The sequence below is a fragment of the Macrosteles quadrilineatus genome, unplaced genomic scaffold (assembly GCF_028750875.1).
Source record: "Macrosteles quadrilineatus isolate MER2022 unplaced genomic scaffold, UCM_ALF_1.0 Scaffold_4__1_contigs__length_99947679, whole genome shotgun sequence".
In the NCBI taxonomy this organism is placed as follows: domain Eukaryota; kingdom Metazoa; phylum Arthropoda; class Insecta; order Hemiptera; family Cicadellidae; genus Macrosteles; species Macrosteles quadrilineatus.
In genome coordinates, this window is record NW_026542597.1 from 92,456,530 (window position 1) to 92,476,548 (window position 20,019).

The following is a 20,019-nucleotide window of genomic DNA, read 5'->3' on the forward strand; positions in this document are numbered from 1 at the left end:
GAATAAAAAATTGTACCTTACATTCTTTACCAAAAATTACAATATGGTACCTGATGAAATATTGAGTTTTTTTTAAAAAAAATTTACTTAGTTAAAATGAGTTGTAAAATTTTATAATATTTGTCAATCAGTATAAGCACAGAAAACATAGTAATATGTTTTCTGTGGTATAAGTCTACTTGGCAATATAAATGAACAATTGCTCACTAAAACATTGCCAGTGTGTTTTATGGTATGTCAGATTTTTTAACTAAATGACATGTTAAAAAGCTTTGCTTTAACTGTATTTGTGTGTTATGATAGGTTGAAATTTTCTAACATTGTAATGACAATGGCCTTATTGGCCTCAAACGCTGAACATTTCCGACACACCTCTGAACTTTTGCCAGTTACCGCAGCCAACAAAGATAAAGGACTTCTTGTATTATCACAATTTACCATCATACGTTAGCGTTTTGTACTATATTTAACTGAAGGAAGGTATTTATTTAAATTAAGGTGGATAAGAAATTAAATAAACGTTTGTAAAAAGAAGTATTAACTATATCGCATCAAATATCGTTCAATGTGAAATCTGTCTTAACACGTTGGGTGCTGATGACGGGAATTCCCGCAATTACTTAACATTGAAATAAATGCAACTTTTATGTTCAAACATATGTCGACCGCACGAATAGTGTTAAACCGGAGAATTCAGTTACAAATTTGTCTGAAGTTTAGGCGCGTTGTATCAATGCTCAACTAACATTTTCCATTGCATTTGTCTTTTACCTTATTGTGTATACACTTTATTATGGTAAAAATGAACGTTTAGCCAGGTGGTAGAACCCTGTCCTCCAAACATTTTATTATAATATTAAAAATACATTTTAAACGTTAGTTAAAGACTGGGTCTGATTGCTGGTTCCTTGTAAACATCTAAATTCAGAATGTAATTCTCCTGTACTTCTGTTGTGATGTCCAGTTGTTTGATGAAGATGGAGTGCAAAGTTTCGCATGTACCACATCTTGCAATGTTTCTATCGCACGCCAAGAGTTTGGTATTTGAATGAATATGTTTTGTATTGTACTGTATCTGTTACGTTTTATTATTCTAGGTAGCTTTTACTAAAAAACTCAAACATAGCCGACTTGTTGTGATGACGTGTCAGTTTGTTTTTCCTGGTTTATTGCGAACACTTATTAAATATCCTGCTTGAAGTATATATGATGGTTTATTGGTTTACAAGTTAAATTTCAAGTGATGAAAAATTATTATTCCTGATTAATATTTTTTACGTGTTGTCGTGGATAAACGGCAATTAATTGAGAATATCCACTATTTTATTTTATTAACGAATTCAACGTAATTACTCAACATCAATGATAAAATGTAATTTGAGAAAAACTCAATAAGTATAGGCCTAATAAAAACATTTTCTTTTGTAAGACATTTTCCTCTGTATTTTTTGCTTATGTAGTTTTGCGTCGCAGTAGGTATGGTCATGAAAACTCTCTCATAATCTTAAAATAACGCAGAATCCAACACGATACTAATTATTTAAAGCCCTTTTTGAATCGCACGTAAAACACAACAGATTACAACTTTTAATTTAATCGTGAGAAATGAAAATAAATTACCCTAGACAAAAAGAGGGAACTGCAGGAAAAAGATTTCCTATTTCGCAACCAATGAATAACGCCAGTGCAATAAATTATCGCCGCCAGTGTCGGGAATGGGACATTAATTTTGGCCATTTAATATTAAAACCCGGTGGATCCAATGGTGCAGCGCGGACCAGTGTATAACCGACACCAACTCAATTAAACTTGGCCAAACTGGCGGGTGTGGTCGGATCTATATTAGACACTTGTATTTAGATGAGGTTATCGAATTAGTGGATTCGACCAATCAGATGATTGGCAGTTAGATTACACCGCGGGGTTGATTAACTTGGAAACTAGTTGTTTGACGAATTTTTTAATCTTGATTGTATAATTGCAAATATGTTATCAAAATGTGTATAAATGCGGAACTATCGAACGTAAGATTGTTTAGATAAAAAACGCCATCAGGTGTATAACCTTTAATTTTGGCAACGATAGATGTTTGGATTTATTAAATATAAATGAAATGAAGTAAAATCATTGACATTATTTTAAGTATTTTTGGGATATTGGTGTGGGATACACATGATGATTCCTGATAGTTAATGTTCCTGAAAACAATTGATTCTGTATCCTCCTCTCATTAATTATGATTGGTGTACAGTTTTGGTGAATACACAAGCGTTTCTATCGTAATGTTTTCAAATACTTCAATTTTATTGCTTTCATAGCAATATTATAACGTGATAGATCTAATAAAAATTGTTCGGATGGTAAATGGCCTATTACTGTATATTTCGATGTAATTGTACTAGAAAATAAAACCAACTAGAAGAGCATAAAACATATTTATAATTTGTATTTTAATTTAGGTGTTCACGTAATAGGGCTGCTGATATATTAAATATTTAAGTAAATAAGTATAACTGAGCACCCTGAATATTATATTTTATAAAAAGAAGTGACATGTTTCGGACATTAGTCCATTTTCAAACTTCAAAATATTATTATTATAATTTGTACTATATAATGTCCACTTATACTGTAGGGAAGGCTTGATCCTTAAACATTATCTGAACAAATTTTATTCCACCTAACTTGAATATTGTCTTCGAATAACAGTATTGTTTTCATTTTTTGACTGTATTTTAATTAACTTCCTCAGCCAATAATGTTTATATTGAAATTATATAGTTATGAGAGGGCCTTAGTTTTACCAATTGTTACAGATTTTACGTTAGCATAGCAAAAAGGAAATTAGACACAAACTTGAAAAAAAAACAAAGTTATTATTCCGTATATCCTTACTGGAACCGCTTAAATCGTGCCTACCTAACGTCGTTGATGAATAAATTACCACGGAGGATATCGTGAACGTCTTGTGAAATAAATTATAAGGATTAGAGGAGCGACGACGTCGACGGTGGCTTACAGGGATCCTGCCACGCCATGCTGGGACACATCCTTGATGGCTGCGTCCTGATAACAGGAGGAAAGAGGATTCATCCTACCAGCATTAAGTGGATTTAGTGTATATAGTCAATAATACAATTTTTTGTGAAATAAATAGTTTCTTCGCATCAAAATTGAAAATGAGTTGTTTATTAGGACTTAAACAAAGTTTAGCATCGGTACATTGCACAAAGAACACTTCCGTATACAGCGTTCTAAATTATAAAAGATGTATTTGTAACTTGAGGCTCAGTCTAGAAGGAAGATGCTATGGATATGAGGCCACCCCCTTTTGAGGCAGATATAGAACGAGGTTCAAGATTGGTGTTGACTTTGCGTATTTCAAACGTTCAATCACTCCTCAATATTCCTTTGGGTGTTATAAAGTGTAGTGTTAATGCTATACAGCAGTATTAAAACAAGAACATTGGTTATAAAGTTTGTTATGTGTATTAAATAGGAACTTCTGCATTTAAATGTGTTGAAATAATATAGTTCTAACTCTATCATTGCTAGGGACAGGGTTAAGAAATTGTTGCGATCTCAATGTCACAATAAAATATATACTTAAAAAATTACTAACTTGTTTTGGTAAAAATTTCTTGACTCGAATGAATACTTGAAGTATTTGTGACAACGGACATAATATAAATCTGATTGTTAACTACATAATATATAGCATTCGGTATTACATTTCCTTACCACGACAAGGCTCAAGTTTATTAAAATGTCATTTTCACTATCTTGTTGGGATTTTTTTACATTTGCAATGTAATCTAAAATCAAAGTTTTCATGAGGAGACTATTTTAACATAATTTGTCATACATAATATTTTCTTATGTCCTAGAACAATGTAAACTAGAAGTGGTCCAGTGGTCGAAAACTTGACCAAAAATATGTAATGTACAGACTTCTATTTTCACTCCACTATGTACATGAAACACGTGATTGGAATTTCATCCATTTGTTTTGATTTTCCGTTTGATTTCGTTGTTATTTAGTCACTAGCATGGCTACCCGTAAGGCCCATGTTAATTTTTTTTATTTTAAATTTATTTTTTTGTTTATTTTGGAGCCTATTTTAATTTATAAATGGATTCTATACGTCTACAGGAAAATATATTTCTAACAGTATGCTCAGATTTTCCCTGCGATGTACACGAGCTGAGAAAAAAGGTTTTAAAGAAACGTGCTTGCCTATTAATATATAGATAATTATTTCCGCATACTTAAGACACTGTTCTGAGTATGGACAAGATATAAGACCACCATGCCACAACACCACTGTAGGTCGCTATGGAGTGTAAATATTGCATGAATCACACTCTAAATGGAACAATTCCATTAGCGAGAACAGCCAGTAGGGACACAGCGGCTAGTTACTGTCGGCTTTATGTTACCAAGGGAATTTAACGCTACTTAATTTTATGAGGCGAATTTCAATTTTAAACGATCCTTTCTCATTTAAGCTTTATAAAGTACGGTTAACGAAACTTTTACACTGTTTAAATCTGTACGTTGTGTACAATTATCTTGACTTATTCACTTGTCATTATTAAGTGTGTAAATAGTTTATTCCGTTCATAAAATTGCGTCTTCAGTTATTATACAAAACAGTGATTGCATATTATTTTTTGCCAATGTTTCCTCTTTAAAAATAATAGACTTGTAATATCAGTCTAAACAATTTAAAAATAGGTTTCAGATTGTTTTGTTGTAGAAAACTTCAGTATCAAACGGCTCTGTCTCATTTAGGCTTTAACGGTTAATTGATTATGTAAAGCTTGAAAACTTTTGAGTAATGTAGTAGTTTAAAATAATTCTTCTCTTTATATGCATTTTAAATTCATGTAAATTGAAAATGTGTAAGCATGTTTAGTTAATTTTTAACACCGATGTTTTATTCATGTCAACAGTAATTCTGTTGGTGCGTCAAATGGTTGATGGTATCTATACTTATTTAATACGCAAGCAGGTTTTTTGTGACAATTACTCCTCCGAAACTACTGAACCAATTGATATGTTTTTGGTGTCATTGGAAAGAGCGTAACATGAAGTTGTGCAGGAAACTTTCTTTTTTGAGAAATAATTAGAGAGTGGAGCCCTGGGGCCCTTTAAAGTTTCCTATTTCTCCATAAGATTAACATGGGAAACGAAAATTGTTATGAAACTCCAGCTGTTGTCAGAAATTAAAAGTGAGAAGAAGAACATATGTTAATTGTAAACAGTCATTAAGTTTGCTAATTTAACAGTTTGCTACAAACTTTACTGACTTGATTGAAATGAAATGTTTTTTATTTAAATTGGGGTTGGCGTAAATATTACAATGGAAAAAAGCGGGAGAGCCTGGATAATTTGAAATACTAAAAAGAAAACTCTTAGTAAGAATTGAAAGAGCCGATTTGCAAACTATGGAAAGATAGGAAAGTCATAGAACACCACCAAGAAGAAGATATAGAAATAATTTTTTTTAGAATTTATAATCGTTATTATGGACAACCTTATGCGGCTATCAGTAAGGATATTTGTAGAAAACACTAAAAAAACAACATCAGCTTTTGAAAAATGATCAGATATTTTCAAGAAATGTTTGTTATGTCGATCTGTTATGTACATCTTGAGTATTTCAATAATATTTTAGTCAAATTTTTAAAAGTAATCAGAAATTATGGATGTTTCAAAATAACGCATGTAATACTTACCAATTGCTCGAATTCGAGCAACAGGGACACTAGTTTATCTTATTCCAAATATGATTCCAACAAGTTCATAATTAATCATAAACAAAACAATCTGAAACCGCAGAAAGTTTGGTTCTTCTACGGCGGGCAACAAATCCACCGTGGGCGACTTTCTTCAAATAAAACATTTTGTCTTGTGTTAACATTGTTTGTAACATCCGTTATCTAGTAACACTGTACAAAGTAATTAAAGTTCTTCCTTTATCCAATAACAGTAGAACATCTTCTTAACCTTACATGTTTTTGGATGTTGGGTGTTACATGCAGGCTGAACTTTACGGTTATGTCTGCGAGTTTGGTCCAATTGTAAAACGAAACTTGTGAGATCACTGAACAACCCAAGGACCGACAGTCTATTTTGGGTAAGTTATAATTTTTGGTTGTTGGTCCAAACCAGAAAATATCCAGTTACGCGTTTTCTCATCAATGAAGATTTTTCAGGATATTCTTACAGAGTTACATACTTCGGTGTACACAATAATTATTGTGTTTCTCGATCAAAGACACGACTCGCAGCATGTTTGCATAGTTAGTTTGACAAAACGAAGTGTATGCAATGGTTCATCTGTGTTTTCTTTTCCATGAACCTACAATGTGATTTATTTCCCAGGATTTGCTTATATAGATACGCACATTGCTGCACACAATAATCATCGTGTTTATCGATCAAAGACGAGACTCTAAATATGTTTGCATAGTTAGCTTGACAATATAAAATGTATGTGATTGCTCATCTGTGCTTTCTTTTCCATGCACCTACAATGTGATTTATTTCCCAGGATTTGCTTATATAGATACGCACATTGCTGCACACAATAATCATTGTGTTTATCGATCAAAGACAAGACTCTGAGTGTGTTTGCATAATTAGCTTGACAATATGAATTGTATGTGATTGCTCATCTGTGTTTTCTTTTCCAGGCTCCTACAATGTAAGCCGCCCTATTCGCCATGTTCGCTCGGTCGAGGTCCAGACGCCCGCCAGTCCCGCCACTGCCACTGCGGCCGCCGGCAACACCCCGCCCCGGCTAAGTCTGTTGGCCAGCTTCGACAAATCTATCTTGCAGGTACTTACTCACTAATTCAAATCATTACTTGATCGATTTACTTATTAAAAGTTATTTTTCGTGAGAAGTTTCGGCCATTTGAAAATTTCTAAATGAAAGTTTGACCATAGGTTAAGCATACTCCCCGAGGGAGTACTCCTAAGGGAGTATGCTTAATCTATGGTTTGACACTTCGAACAAGACCGATTTCGTCAATTCCTTTTAGTAGTTTAGTTAGAGTGGGATGGAACAGTGTATCGGAAACTAATGTTAAATTTTAGCCTACCTAGAAATATACACTTTAATTTTAAGGGTTTCGGTTATTATCTATCTATCGTTAAAGGGGTTTGTAAAGGTATACAAAATGTTAAAACTATTTGGATACGTTAGAATTTCGAGTGTTGTGATGGGGTTTTTATTTAAAATTTTAAACGTTTCGTTAGACAAAATTTGGGCCTCTGGCCTCTTAAAACCTTTCTTACACATGCAATTCTGTTTTTCGTTTACAAAAATTTACTTTTAATAAACAATTTCTCGTTGAATTCTTTGTATACATGTCGTAAGTTCTACTAATATATATACTTTTGTAATATTGTCATATTTGCAATATACAACAATTTTACCTAGGGTAAAATGGAATAAGCTGTTACATAACCAACACAATGTTCTAATACATAAACAAACTGAAGTGGGCTCGACGAGAATTATTGTAAATTCACCACAACATTGTAGTTGATAACAGCCGCAGCGAGGAAGGAAGTTTCACTTGACCCGAAGGTAAAAGGACGAGGCAGGATTAGGCTCAGCGCGAGTCGATGAAACTGCAAATCCTTATAGAAGGAAAACATTCTCCCAAATAGCTCCCTTTATCAAACGGCCGTAGAATGTGATCGCTTCGTTCCTCCGGCGAAAACATTAACATTCAATTATTTATCCTCAATAGAATACGATTGTGTTATATTCACCCCGTTGAATATTTATTATTTATGGAATATTATTCAAATAAAGGGCGATTGAATTATAACATCACTGTTTTATGAGTCTGATTAAAATATGTGTATGTTTTTAGCTTGAACATTTCACGAATACTGATTAAGGTTGATTTTAAACTTTAAAAATCTAAGCTAAATTAATAACTCGCTCATAATATATTTTCTACTACAATAATTTATGGTACCTATTTAATGTAATATTACTATAGCAAAATGTGTGTTGACAACTTTGGTAGACATGTGAGCCGCTTTTACATGTTACCAATTAGCTATACTGCCGCCTTTGACTTATTTAGGTGGAGCTTTGTTTGATAACATGTCGCTTAACATGTAGTACTCTAGTACTTCAAAGTTAAACCTTCTCAGTTGTAATATTTGTCTTTGTAAGTCTTTAGACTGGGTCACTATGTTAGACGATTCGGATTGATGAAACTAACTGGCACCTGAACTACGATGCGTATAAACATTTATGTTTTGAAATCACCGATATAATAACCTGGAAATCCTCGGGACATTGTAAAATCTTTCAAATGTATTTAAAAAAAGAATAATGATGTAGGTCTTTTTTAGTAGTTTTTTAGCAACACTTCGACTGTGGACATTTTGGGTATTTACAAGTGAGCTAACATTGGGACCGATAAAACAATGGGGTATTCTCGGTATAGACTAATTTGCGCATTGTATTATTCATTTCGTTCTTAGAATTAAATATATTTTACCCTTTTAATTGCTTGATTAGTTGATGATTTATAGATACAGACCTAACAGACGATACTATGCGATACATTTTATGAAAGTCCTCAGCAGGAATCGGTTGAACCTGGTATTAACATATGCAGAGCAGGTGCGGCCAGAGACCTCTTGGTCGGAATCAATGATTCTGACTTGAATCACTTCTCTCTATCTTCTCCTCATGTCACTAGAAATATTACTCTTTTGTAACTTGAAATTCGTACCATTGTATAGGCAGTAGAGACATGTATACTACTACATGTTATTGTATATATTTTGAAAGGGTTTTCGATATATTCGGAGTAGTTTTAACTCCATTAATTCTACAAGTGTTTTAATTTCTGACAAAATTACAGTTTAATAAACATTACTAAAGGAATAATAGACACATTCTAAGGAGATTACACATGAGAGTGCTCATTTTAGGGCAAAGTAAACGGTGAGTGGATGTGATGTGTAAAATTACAACTTTGTTACCAACTCAAATAATTTTCTTTAGTCAGGAAAAAAAACATTAAGGATAGCTGGGTGCACTTTCTAACCATCAGAAATATTCTGTCCTTTCTTAGATAATTGAACTCACAACCTTCAGATTACTGGGCAAGCACTGTATCCACTTACAGTAGCTTCCAGGCATTTTCATCCCGATAACATTGAGTGTAGAAATACTGACTAATCAGGCAAAGTAATTTTTATTACAGTCCTAGACATCCTAGACTCTACTGTACGCGAGTACAATCTGCCGATGAGAGTATTATGTCTACATAAAAAACATACATTAAACAAATCTAAGGATTAGGACTCTGAGGGGTGTGGTTCAGTGGTTCAGCCCAATAGTATATCTTTTAACTCAGGGAAAGCTTTCCCCTTTACGTCGTTTACGTTGCCTCTACAATCGTGCGTGGGTCTCTGGTCCATTTCCTTTCAAGGGTTAATCCCTCATTTCCCCCAGCCTTTTATACATTTGGCCCGTGCAACGCCTCACTAGTGCTCGGTGTACTTTAAAAGTAGGGGTTGTAATTCTATTTTTATGTTGTTTTGTTTAGTACTTTAGGATACTCTGAGATTTTAGCTTATCGGGTACACTCTCATTATTGAAGTAAACAAAAAAAATAATTTTAGTTTAATCTTTAACGTGAGTAATAAAAACAGCATTACATATTTTTTGCTTATCGCTCGTCCTATAACAAGTCAATTGTGAAATTTTTTAAAAAAATACACATTTTGCGAATGTTAAAGTATTTAAAGATTCAAACGGTGCAACATGTTTTTGTCAATATTTTTGAGAAATTTTGCTTTACTGTTAACCAAGTGTTAGTAAATTTTAAAAAGTGAAATAGTCACATTAGGAATATCCTATCAAGTCGTCTTTAAGTAGGTTAAAAATATTATAAATTTAAAATCGACAGTGTTTGCAGGAGGTTTGAATTAATATTTTCTATGGTTTAAAATAACACCATGTACACTTATTTTATTTTTATTTTAAAACGAATGATAAGAAAATAAATTACAAAATAAATTCAAATAACTTCCGGGCCGCAGTCTGGTAGCTCAATAATGGGCCAGATCAAGCCAGTGGTTTACAGCTGACTTTACTGTTGTATGTTTACGAGTTGACGAACTTTATATCTGCGTCCCATGTGAGTGGTGTTGTCCTACTGCCTCAGGGAGCAACCGAAATATCTGACAAAGGACAAAACTCCTAGACAACTACGAAAATATCAGAGAAAACTCTTATATAGCGGAAATGCCGGAGAATTAAGTTCTGGTACAACGATGAAAATATCAAATTAGTTCATATTTACATAATTTATGCCTCATTTAATTGTTTAAAGAATTATCACTTAACAATCTCATGTATCTATATAGTGTGGAATACAGTATACAACAAGTGTTCATACTTGCACCGACCAAAGCTGTCGCTTGCAGTAGAGTGTTTCTGACATTGCTACCTTTGGGTAACCGCCTTCCGCTTACCAACGCTATTGTTGATGAAATAAAACCTAAAACTGTATCGTTCAAACTCACCTAATAAAACCTGCTATTTGATTTGTAAATACTTATTTAATTTGTTTCGCGTTTGAATATTTTGTGCTACGAACAAGACAGACCATCCCCACATCGAAGTGGTGTCTGCTTCAAGAATCAAATTAGTATTTCCGTCATCTTATAAGCTTGATTTTTAATAAATTGCGTTTCATTTGACTATTTTTTCTATTTTCAGCTAACACCCGAAATCAAAAACTACACCACTCACAAATACGCCTATAATATCGTGGGAAAAATTGTTGATGAGTTAAACGCAGTTATTACTTAATTTTAGATATTTCTGCGAGAACGGAAATAAGTAGACTTTCGGTCTCCGTGTTGAGTGAGTTTAGAAAAGCTCACACGCCAATCTGTCGTTACCTTCGCCGGACGCTTATACTCGGTGTTATGCTAATGGCACAATGTAGCTTGTGTGACAAGTGTTTAACATAAATAACTATTTCATTACATACACCTTAGCTAGAGCCTGTCGCTTGGAATTAAGGAGGAAATCTGTAGATTTTATCTTTATAGTCAACTTGCATACCTTTACGTCCACAGTTCAATATAGAGTGGTCAAACCCGCAAGAATTATTCAGAACTTTTTATTTTTGTAATATTTTTAGTTTTTTTAGTTTATCTTAAGTAAGCAGCTCTTTTCTGGTTATGCTACCGACTATTCAATTTTTGGCACATTAAGATTTCAAACTGGATACAGTAGGTCCAAAAGTTTAATAAGATATGACCTCAAAGGTTGCTGCTAGTTTCACAAGGCTATATAGAAGTAATTTTTTCTATTCGTGTTTGGTTTATCTACGCCAGTACCATGGTGCTTTTAAGGGTCTTGACCCTGCTTTTGTGACTCTATTATTGATTCTTATCTTTAATTGATATCTGAGTGACAAATTGTATATGGGTCTAGAAACGATTTCGCTTGAAATTGAATACGCTACATTCCGATTTAAAGGCGAATACTATAACCACTCGGCTACCCAGACAATTTAATCTTATTTTATTGCATTTCCGAGATCAGATAAACGACATTGACAGAAAAATCCCCTCAGATTTTACTAATGATTTCCCCCAAACAAAGCTCGGCCCTCAGATATTCTCCATTAATGAAAAATGAAACTCATACAGACGAAAATTTCGAAAATTATTTTTTATACTTTTTAAGTAACGACAAACGTTGTAGATATTTTTGGTGCTAACTTAACTCTCTACTGCAGGATGTTTAGTATGTTTACCCAACTATTCCATGTTTTAAACGTATTCCCCCCTCCTCCCCTCCACTGTAAGAGGATCACAGATGAGTGTGTTTGTGGGAGGGCGGCGTGTCAGACCTCTGTGAGGAATGGGCCGTTTGGTGGTTCTTGTGCGGAAATAAGCCTTCTCTGCATTGTCAGCACGCTCTGCGCCCCCCATCGTCGACAAAGGGTTAGATTAAACTGTATCTCCAAGTATCGGCCTCTCACTACAGATGAGTGTGTTTGTGGGAGGCGGCGTGTCAGACCTCTGTGAGGAATGGGCCGTTTGGTGGTTCTTGTGCGGAAATAAGCCTTCTCTGCATTGTCAGCACGCTCTGCGCCCCCCATCGTCGACAAAGGGTTAGATTAAACTGTATCTCCAAGTATCGGCCTCTCACTACAGATGAGTGTGTTTGTGGGAGGCGGCGTGTCAGACCTCTGTGAGGAATGGGCCGTTTGGTGGTTCTTGTGCGGAAATAAGCCTTCTCTGCATTGTCAGCACGCTCTGCGCCTCCCATCGTCGACAAAGGGTTAGATTAAACTGTATCTCCAAGTATCGGCCTCTCACTACAGATGAGTGTGTAGTGGGAGGCGGCGTGTCAGACCTCTGTGAGGAATGGGCCGTTTGGTGGTTCTTGTGCGGAAATAAGCCTTCTCTGCATTGTCAGCACGCTCTGCGCCTCCCTCGTCGACAAAGGGTTAGATTAAACTGTATCTACAAGTATCGGTCTCTCACTACAGATGAGTGTGTTTGTGGGAGGCGGCGTGTCAGACCTCTGTGAGGAATGGGCCGTTTGGTGGTTCTTGTGCGGAAATAAGCCTTCTCTGCATTGTCAGCACGCTCTGCGCCTCCCATCGTCGACAAAGGGTTAGATTAAACTGTATCTCCAAGTATCGGCCTCTCACTACAGACTGAGTGTGTTTGTGGGAGGCGGCGTGTCAGACCTCTGTGAGGAATGGGCCGTTTGGTGGTTCTTGTGCGGAAATAAGCCTTCTCTGCATTGTCAGCACGCTCTGCGCCTCCCTCGTCGACAAAGGGTTAGATTAAACTGTATCGCCAAGTATCGGTCTCTCACTACAGATGAGTGTGTTTGTGGGAGGCGGCGTGTCAGACCTCTGTGAGGAATGGGCCGTTTGGTGGTTCTTGTGCGGAAATAAGCCTTCTCTGCATTGTCAGCACGCTCTGCGCCTCCCATCGTCGACAAAGGGTTAGATTAAACTGTATCTACAAGTATCGGTCTCTCACTACAGATGAGTGTGTTTGTGGGAGGCGGCGTGTCAGACCTCTGTGAGGAATGGGCCGTTTGGTGGTTCTTGTGCGGAAATAAGCCTTCTCTGCATTGTCAGCACGCTTTGCGCCTCCCATCGTCGACAAAGGGTTAGATTAAACTGTATCTACAAGTATCGGCCTCTCACTACAGATGAGTGTGTAGTGGGAGGGCGGCGTGTCAGACCTCTGTGAGGAATGGGCCGTTTGGTGGTTCTTGTGCGGAAATAAGCCTTCTCTGCATTGTCAGCACGCTTTGCGCCTTCCATCGTCGACAAAGGGTTAGATTAAACTGTATCTACAAGTATCGGCCTCTCTCTACAGATGAGTGTGTTTGTGGGAGGGCGGCGTGTCAGACCTCTGTGAGGAATGGGCCGTTTGGTGGTTCTTGTGCGGAAATAAGCCTTCTCTGCATTGTCAGCACGCTCTGCGCCTCCCATCGTCGACAAAGGGTTAGATTAAACTGTATCTCCAAGTATCGGCCTCTCACTACAGATGAGTGTGTTTGTGGGAGGGCGGCGTGTCAGACCTCTGTGAGGAATGGGCCGTTTGGTGGTTCTTGTGCGGAAATAAGCCTTCTCTGCATTGTCAGCACGCTCTGCGCCTCCCATCGTCGACAAAGGGTTAGATTAAACTGTATCTACAAGTATCGGCCTCTCACTACAGATGAGTGTGTTTGTGGGAGGCGGCGTGTCAGACCTCTGTGAGGAATGGGCCGTTTGGTGGTTCTTGTGCGGAAATAAGCCTTCTCTGCATTGTCAGCACGCTCTGCGCCTCCCATCGTCGACAAAGGGTTAGATTAAACTGTATCTACAAGTATCGGCCTCTCACTACAGATGAGTGTGTAGTGGGAGGCGGCGTGTCAGGCCTCTGTGAGGAATGGGCCGTTTGGTGGTTCTTGTGCGGAAATAAGCCTTCTCTGCATTGTCAGCACGCTTTGCGCCTTCCATCGTCGACAAAGGGTTAGATTAAACTGTATCTACAAGTATCGGCCTCTTACTACAGATGAGTGTGTTTGTGGGAGGGCGGCGTGTCAGACCTCTGTGAGGAATGGGCCGTTTGGTGGTTCTTGTGCGGAAATAAGCCTTCTCTGCATTGTCAGCACGCTTTGCGCCTCCCATCGTCGACAAAGGGTTAGATTAAACTGTATCTACAAGTATCGGCCTCTCACTACAGATGAGTGTGTAGTGGGAGGCGGCGTGTCAGGCCTCTGTGAGGAATGGGCCGTTTGGTGGTTCTTGTGCGGAAATAAGCCTTCTCTGCATTGTCAGCACGCTTTGCGCCTTCCATCGTCGACAAAGGGTTAGATTAAACTGTATCTACAAGTATCGGCCTCTCTCTACAGATGAGTGTGTTTGTGGGAGGGCGGCGTGTCAGACCTCTGTGAGGAATGGGCCGTTTGGTGGTTCTTGTGCGGAAATAAGCCTTCTCTGCATTGTCAGCACGCTCTGCGCCTCCCTCGTCGACAAAGGGTTAGATTAAACTGTATCTACAAGTATCGGTCTCTCACTACAGATGAGTGTGTTTGTGGGAGGCGGCGTGTCAGACCTCTGTGAGGAATGGGCCGTTTGGTGGTTCTTGTGCGGAAATAAGCCTTCTCTGCATTGTCAGCACGCTCTGCGCCTCCCATCGTCGACAAAGGGTTAGATTAAACTGTATCTCCAAGTATCGGCCTCTCACTACAGACTGAGTGTGTTTGTGGGAGGCGGCGTGTCAGACCTCTGTGAGGAATGGGCCGTTTGGTGGTTCTTGTGCGGAAATAAGCCTTCTCTGCATTGTCAGCACGCTCTGCGCCTCCCTCGTCGACAAAGGGTTAGATTAAACTGTATCTCCAAGTATCGGTCTCTCACTACAGATGAGTGTGTTTGTGGGAGGCGGCGTGTCAGACCTCTGTGAGGAATGGGCCGTTTGGTGGTTCTTGTGCGGAAATAAGCCTTCTCTGCATTGTCAGCACGCTCTGCGCCTCCCATCGTCGACAAAGGGTTAGATTAAACTGTATCTACAAGTATCGGTCTCTCACTACAGATGAGTGTGTTTGTGGGAGGCGGCGTGTCAGACCTCTGTGAGGAATGGGCCGTTTGGTGGTTCTTGTGCGGAAATAAGCCTTCTCTGCATTGTCAGCACGCTTTGCGCCTCCCATCGTCGACAAAGGGTTAGATTAAACTGTATCTACAAGTATCGGCCTCTCACTACAGATGAGTGTGTAGTGGGAGGGCGGCGTGTCAGACCTCTGTGAGGAATGGGCCGTTTGGTGGTTCTTGTGCGGAAATAAGCCTTCTCTGCATTGTCAGCACGCTTTGCGCCTTCCATCGTCGACAAAGGGTTAGATTAAACTGTATCTACAAGTATCGGCCTCTCTCTACAGATGAGTGTGTTTGTGGGAGGGCGGCGTGTCAGACCTCTGTGAGGAATGGGCCGTTTGGTGGTTCTTGTGCGGAAATAAGCCTTCTCTGCATTGTCAGCACGCTCTGCGCCTCCCATCGTCGACAAAGGGTTAGATTAAACTGTATCTCCAAGTATCGGCCTCTCACTACAGATGAGTGTGTTTGTGGGAGGGCGGCGTGTCAGACCTCTGTGAGGAATGGGCCGTTTGGTGGTTCTTGTGCGGAAATAAGCCTTCTCTGCATTGTCAGCACGCTCTGCGCCTCCCATCGTCGACAAAGGGTTAGATTAAACTGTATCTACAAGTATCGGCCTCTCACTACAGATGAGTGTGTTTGTGGGAGGCGGCGTGTCAGACCTCTGTGAGGAATGGGCCGTTTGGTGGTTCTTGTGCGGAAATAAGCCTTCTCTGCATTGTCAGCACGCTCTGCGCCTCCCATCGTCGACAAAGGGTTAGATTAAACTGTATCTACAAGTATCGGCCTCTCACTACAGATGAGTGTGTAGTGGGAGGCGGCGTGTCAGGCCTCTGTGAGGAATGGGCCGTTTGGTGGTTCTTGTGCGGAAATAAGCCTTCTCTGCATTGTCAGCACGCTTTGCGCCTTCCATCGTCGACAAAGGGTTAGATTAAACTGTATCTACAAGTATCGGCCTCTCACTACAGATGAGTGTGTTTGTGGGAGGGCGGCGTGTCAGACCTCTGTGAGGAATGGGCCGTTTGGTGGTTCTTGTGCGGAAATAAGCCTTCTCTGCATTGTCAGCACGCTTTGCGCCTCCCATCGTCGACAAAGGGTTAGATTAAACTGTATCTACAAGTATCGGCCTCTCACTACAGATGAGTGTGTAGTGGGAGGCGGCGTGTCAGGCCTCTGTGAGGAATGGGCCGTTTGGTGGTTCTTGTGCGGAAATAAGCCTTCTCTGCATTGTCAGCACGCTTTGCGCCTTCCATCGTCGACAAAGGGTTAGATTAAACTGTATCTACAAGTATCGGCCTCTCTCTACAGATGAGTGTGTTTGTGGGAGGGCGGCGTGTCAGACCTCTGTGAGGAATGGGCCGTTTGGTGGTTCTTGTGCGGAAATAAGCCTTCTCTGCATTGTCAGCACGCTTTGCGCCTTCCATCGTCGACAAAGGGTTAGATTAAACTGTATCTACAAGTATCGGCCTCTCTCTACAGATGAGTGTGTTTGTGGGAGGGCGGCGTGTCAGACCTCTGTGAGGAATGGGCCGTTTGGTGGTTCTTGTGCGGAAATAAGCCTTCTCTGCATTGTCAGCACGCTCTGCGCCTCCCATCGTCGACAAAGGGTTAGATTAAACTGTATCTACAAGTATCGGCCTCTCTCTACAGATGAGTGTGTTTGTGGGAGGGCGGCGTGTCAGACCTCTGTGAGGAATGGGCCGTTTGGTGGTTCTTGTGCGGAAATAAGCCTTCTCTGCATTGTCAGCACGCTCTGCGCCTCCCATCGTCGACAAAGGGTTAGATTAAACTGTATCTACAAGTATCGGTCTCTCACTACAGATGAGTGTGTTTGTGGGAGGCGGCGTGTCAGACCTCTGTGAGGAATGGGCCGTTTGGTGGTTCTTGTGCGGAAATAAGCCTCCTCTGCATTGTCAGCACGCTCTGCGCCTCCCATCGTCGACAAAGGGTTAGATTAAACTGTATCTCCAAGTGTCGGCCTCTCACTACAGACTGAGTGTGTTTGTGGGAGGCGGAGTGTCAGACCTCTGTGAGGAATGGGCCGTTTGGTGGTTCTTGTGCGGAAATAAGCCTTCTCTGCATTGTCAGCACGCTCTGCGCCTCCCATCGTCGACAAAGGGTTAGATTAAACTGTATCTCCAAGTATCGGCCTCTCACTACAGACTGTGTGGCGTAAAATGTATTTGTATACACCATGATGTCATTATCAAAAGAATTATATGATTTTTACGTGCTTATGTGGTCAAGAGATAGGTTGGATTTTATAGAATACTTCAGTCTATATTTTTATTAGTTTTAAATGGATTTGTAATTTTTGTAGTATTGTGTTAATTTGAAATCAACCTGCTCGTATGTCTATCGCAGATGTATATTTCCCATTTCGTTATTAGATATCGGAGAAATGCATTTATTACATTCTTAGAAAATAAATTTGATCAGATATTTATACTACGTTGTCAAACCAGTAGTTGAGTTAAAATATGAGTTTTGAATGGATGAGATAAAGGGGTTGTTATTCAAATCAGCTGATTTTTGCCTGGACCATTTTATGTTAAACAATGGTTAAACGCATTCATAATCAAGGGCAGCTGGGTCGAGTTGCAAGTGCTAACAACAATCGAATTGTAGTGTGGTATTTTCTTTGAATATATCTTTCTGTAAAATAAATTCGTCAGTGTCGATTTAATTTGGCATTGGAATTATTGGGTCATCTAACGATGTCGTTAATTATTTTTCGATGAAATTGACAATTTCTCACTCGCCGTCTTTGCAAAGGCCGTAATGAGTTCCGCGAGCGACGCCATCAGTGTCAATAAATCACCAAGGCGCTTTATCGGCACTTGATGTCACCAATCATCCCTTATAGCTTCAACCCTCACCGGCTGGATCCGCCGGGCGTCCGGCCAATCCAACTACGAGATTAGCTCTGAATTTTGTTTTGTAATGACGTCACCGTGTTAATTTGAATCTTTAAGTCTGAGGGACGAATACAGATTAGGGTGTGAAAATTGAGTTCTTTGGATTAATCATATTTAAAATTACGAAAGAAAATGCTGTTTTTGACGCCACAATTTAAGTTAATAAGCTGGATATGGATTGCGCTCAATCATATCGGTTGGAAGAATATTGGTTACGGAAAAGTGCTCGTAAAATTTTACATTTAAGTGCTACGAAAAAATAGTTTTTCAATATATGTCTTGTCTTAAGTGGGCTCGATTCCTTACCTGGATGACTTTGTCATTGAGACATCAATTAATGATTCTATCAAACAAAAACTACGGTAGATAGTAAAGAGGCCAGAGTTTGGAGAGTTATAAAAAAAATGCCAGTGAATAGAAACCCAAAAAAAGATTTTACGAAATTGACTTTCTAAAGAGTTATGATTAGTCTTAGTATCTATCGCGTCATTTTCTAGCCTGTATCGTTCGAAAAAACGTGATATGAAAATTTTCTTTGATGGAGCTGAACATTTTAGACATTGTCTTTTATTAATTCTGTGATTTAAGCAACACGCGTTTCTGGTAGTCAAATAACTGCTCGATAAATTATCCTTTTCCACCTAAATAGTATCTTTGAAACTTAATTTTAGTATCTCATGCTTAATGTAATACGATTAAAATAGCTTGTCGAATCAAGATATTGATTGTATTTTGCCCAAGGTAAAATAAACTTTTTTGTCTCCAATGGTTTTCGTTAAAGGACTTAATGACCAACATATTTTTGTATTTCTTTGAACCTGTCACAAATTACTAGTACTGCAATGGTTTACTCATTCTGACTTTATTTTTCACTCGCATTGCACATAGAAGGACGCCGGTTGAGTTGAAGTAGGTTATGAGAGTTTATGAGTGGGGTTGGACTGAGAGAGGCTGGAAGGGTAGAAGGGTAGACACCGGATATTGTACCACTGAGTGGCTGTGGATTATTTCCGGCCAGTTCTAAGGCAGGCGTTACGACTGGACATATGTTAACACATTCTAGGCGTTCAAGCGTTCCAGTGTGGAGGGTGATTACTGTTAAGCATCCCATAAATCTAGCGGTCCCACAGCTATTACAATGTATTTACTAGTTAGTGGAATAGTTGCAATTTTTGTCTAACAGTTTGTGATTTCTGTGCAATCGAGATTTGTTGGTAGCAGGATCATATAGGAACTGCATGAAACAGTAATGCTAAATCTGTTATCTGAAACTTTTTCTATTTTATTTTTATTTTAATTCATAACATTTTGTGACGTTTTTGCTGGGTTTTTAAGTATCAATATCACTGTGGAACAACTTGAGTTTAATCTTGTAACCTTGAAATTTGAACCCAAATGTCGTTTTAAATGCACCGGTCTGATATGTCTATCTCTTTTTCTATGGAAACCCGAGCATAATCAGACGTTATGCAAACAAATGCTGTAGACTCTGTAAAGTTAGAATTAAACCTCAGGTAATTAAAGTATTGACTAACACTATTTATTATTTATACTACCAAAAAGTTATAAGTCCAGTTTAATCAACCTATACATATCTTCAGTTTATATTAACCTAATTGTTGACCAATGAAACCAAGAGTGAGACTGGTCTATAGTGGTTAGAACCCAGGTTTAAATACTTCCTATCACTAATGGTTGTTTAGCTTTGTAGTAATGCCGTGAATTTATTGAAGTCTACCTTAGGCTGTAGAGACTCCCATTCTAATAATCAAAGAACAAGGTAGGTATCTCAAGTGCGGGTACCTTTATTTTGTGGTGCAATACATTAACATTAGTTTTGTTTTCAACATTGTGTCCGTTTATGAAACATCTATGAGTAATAATACTAGAACACGTGCAAGGCCATGTATATTTCGGTGTGAAGTAGTAA

The 20,019-nt window shown here is 38.6% G+C and overlaps 1 protein-coding gene across 5 annotated transcripts in view; it reads left to right on the forward strand.

The window, feature by feature from the left end:
- The window catches only part of LOC128991839 (dystrophin), a 549,174-nt gene that overhangs the window by 143,643 nt on the left and 385,512 nt on the right, over positions 1-20,019 (forward strand). For all 5 annotated transcript variants that reach the window (XM_054415050.1, XM_054415047.1, XM_054415051.1 and 2 more), the window contains exon 2: positions 6,703-6,848. The gene's annotated coding sequence lies outside the window, so the exon portion shown is untranslated. The remainder of the gene's footprint in view (positions 1-6,702; positions 6,849-20,019) is intronic.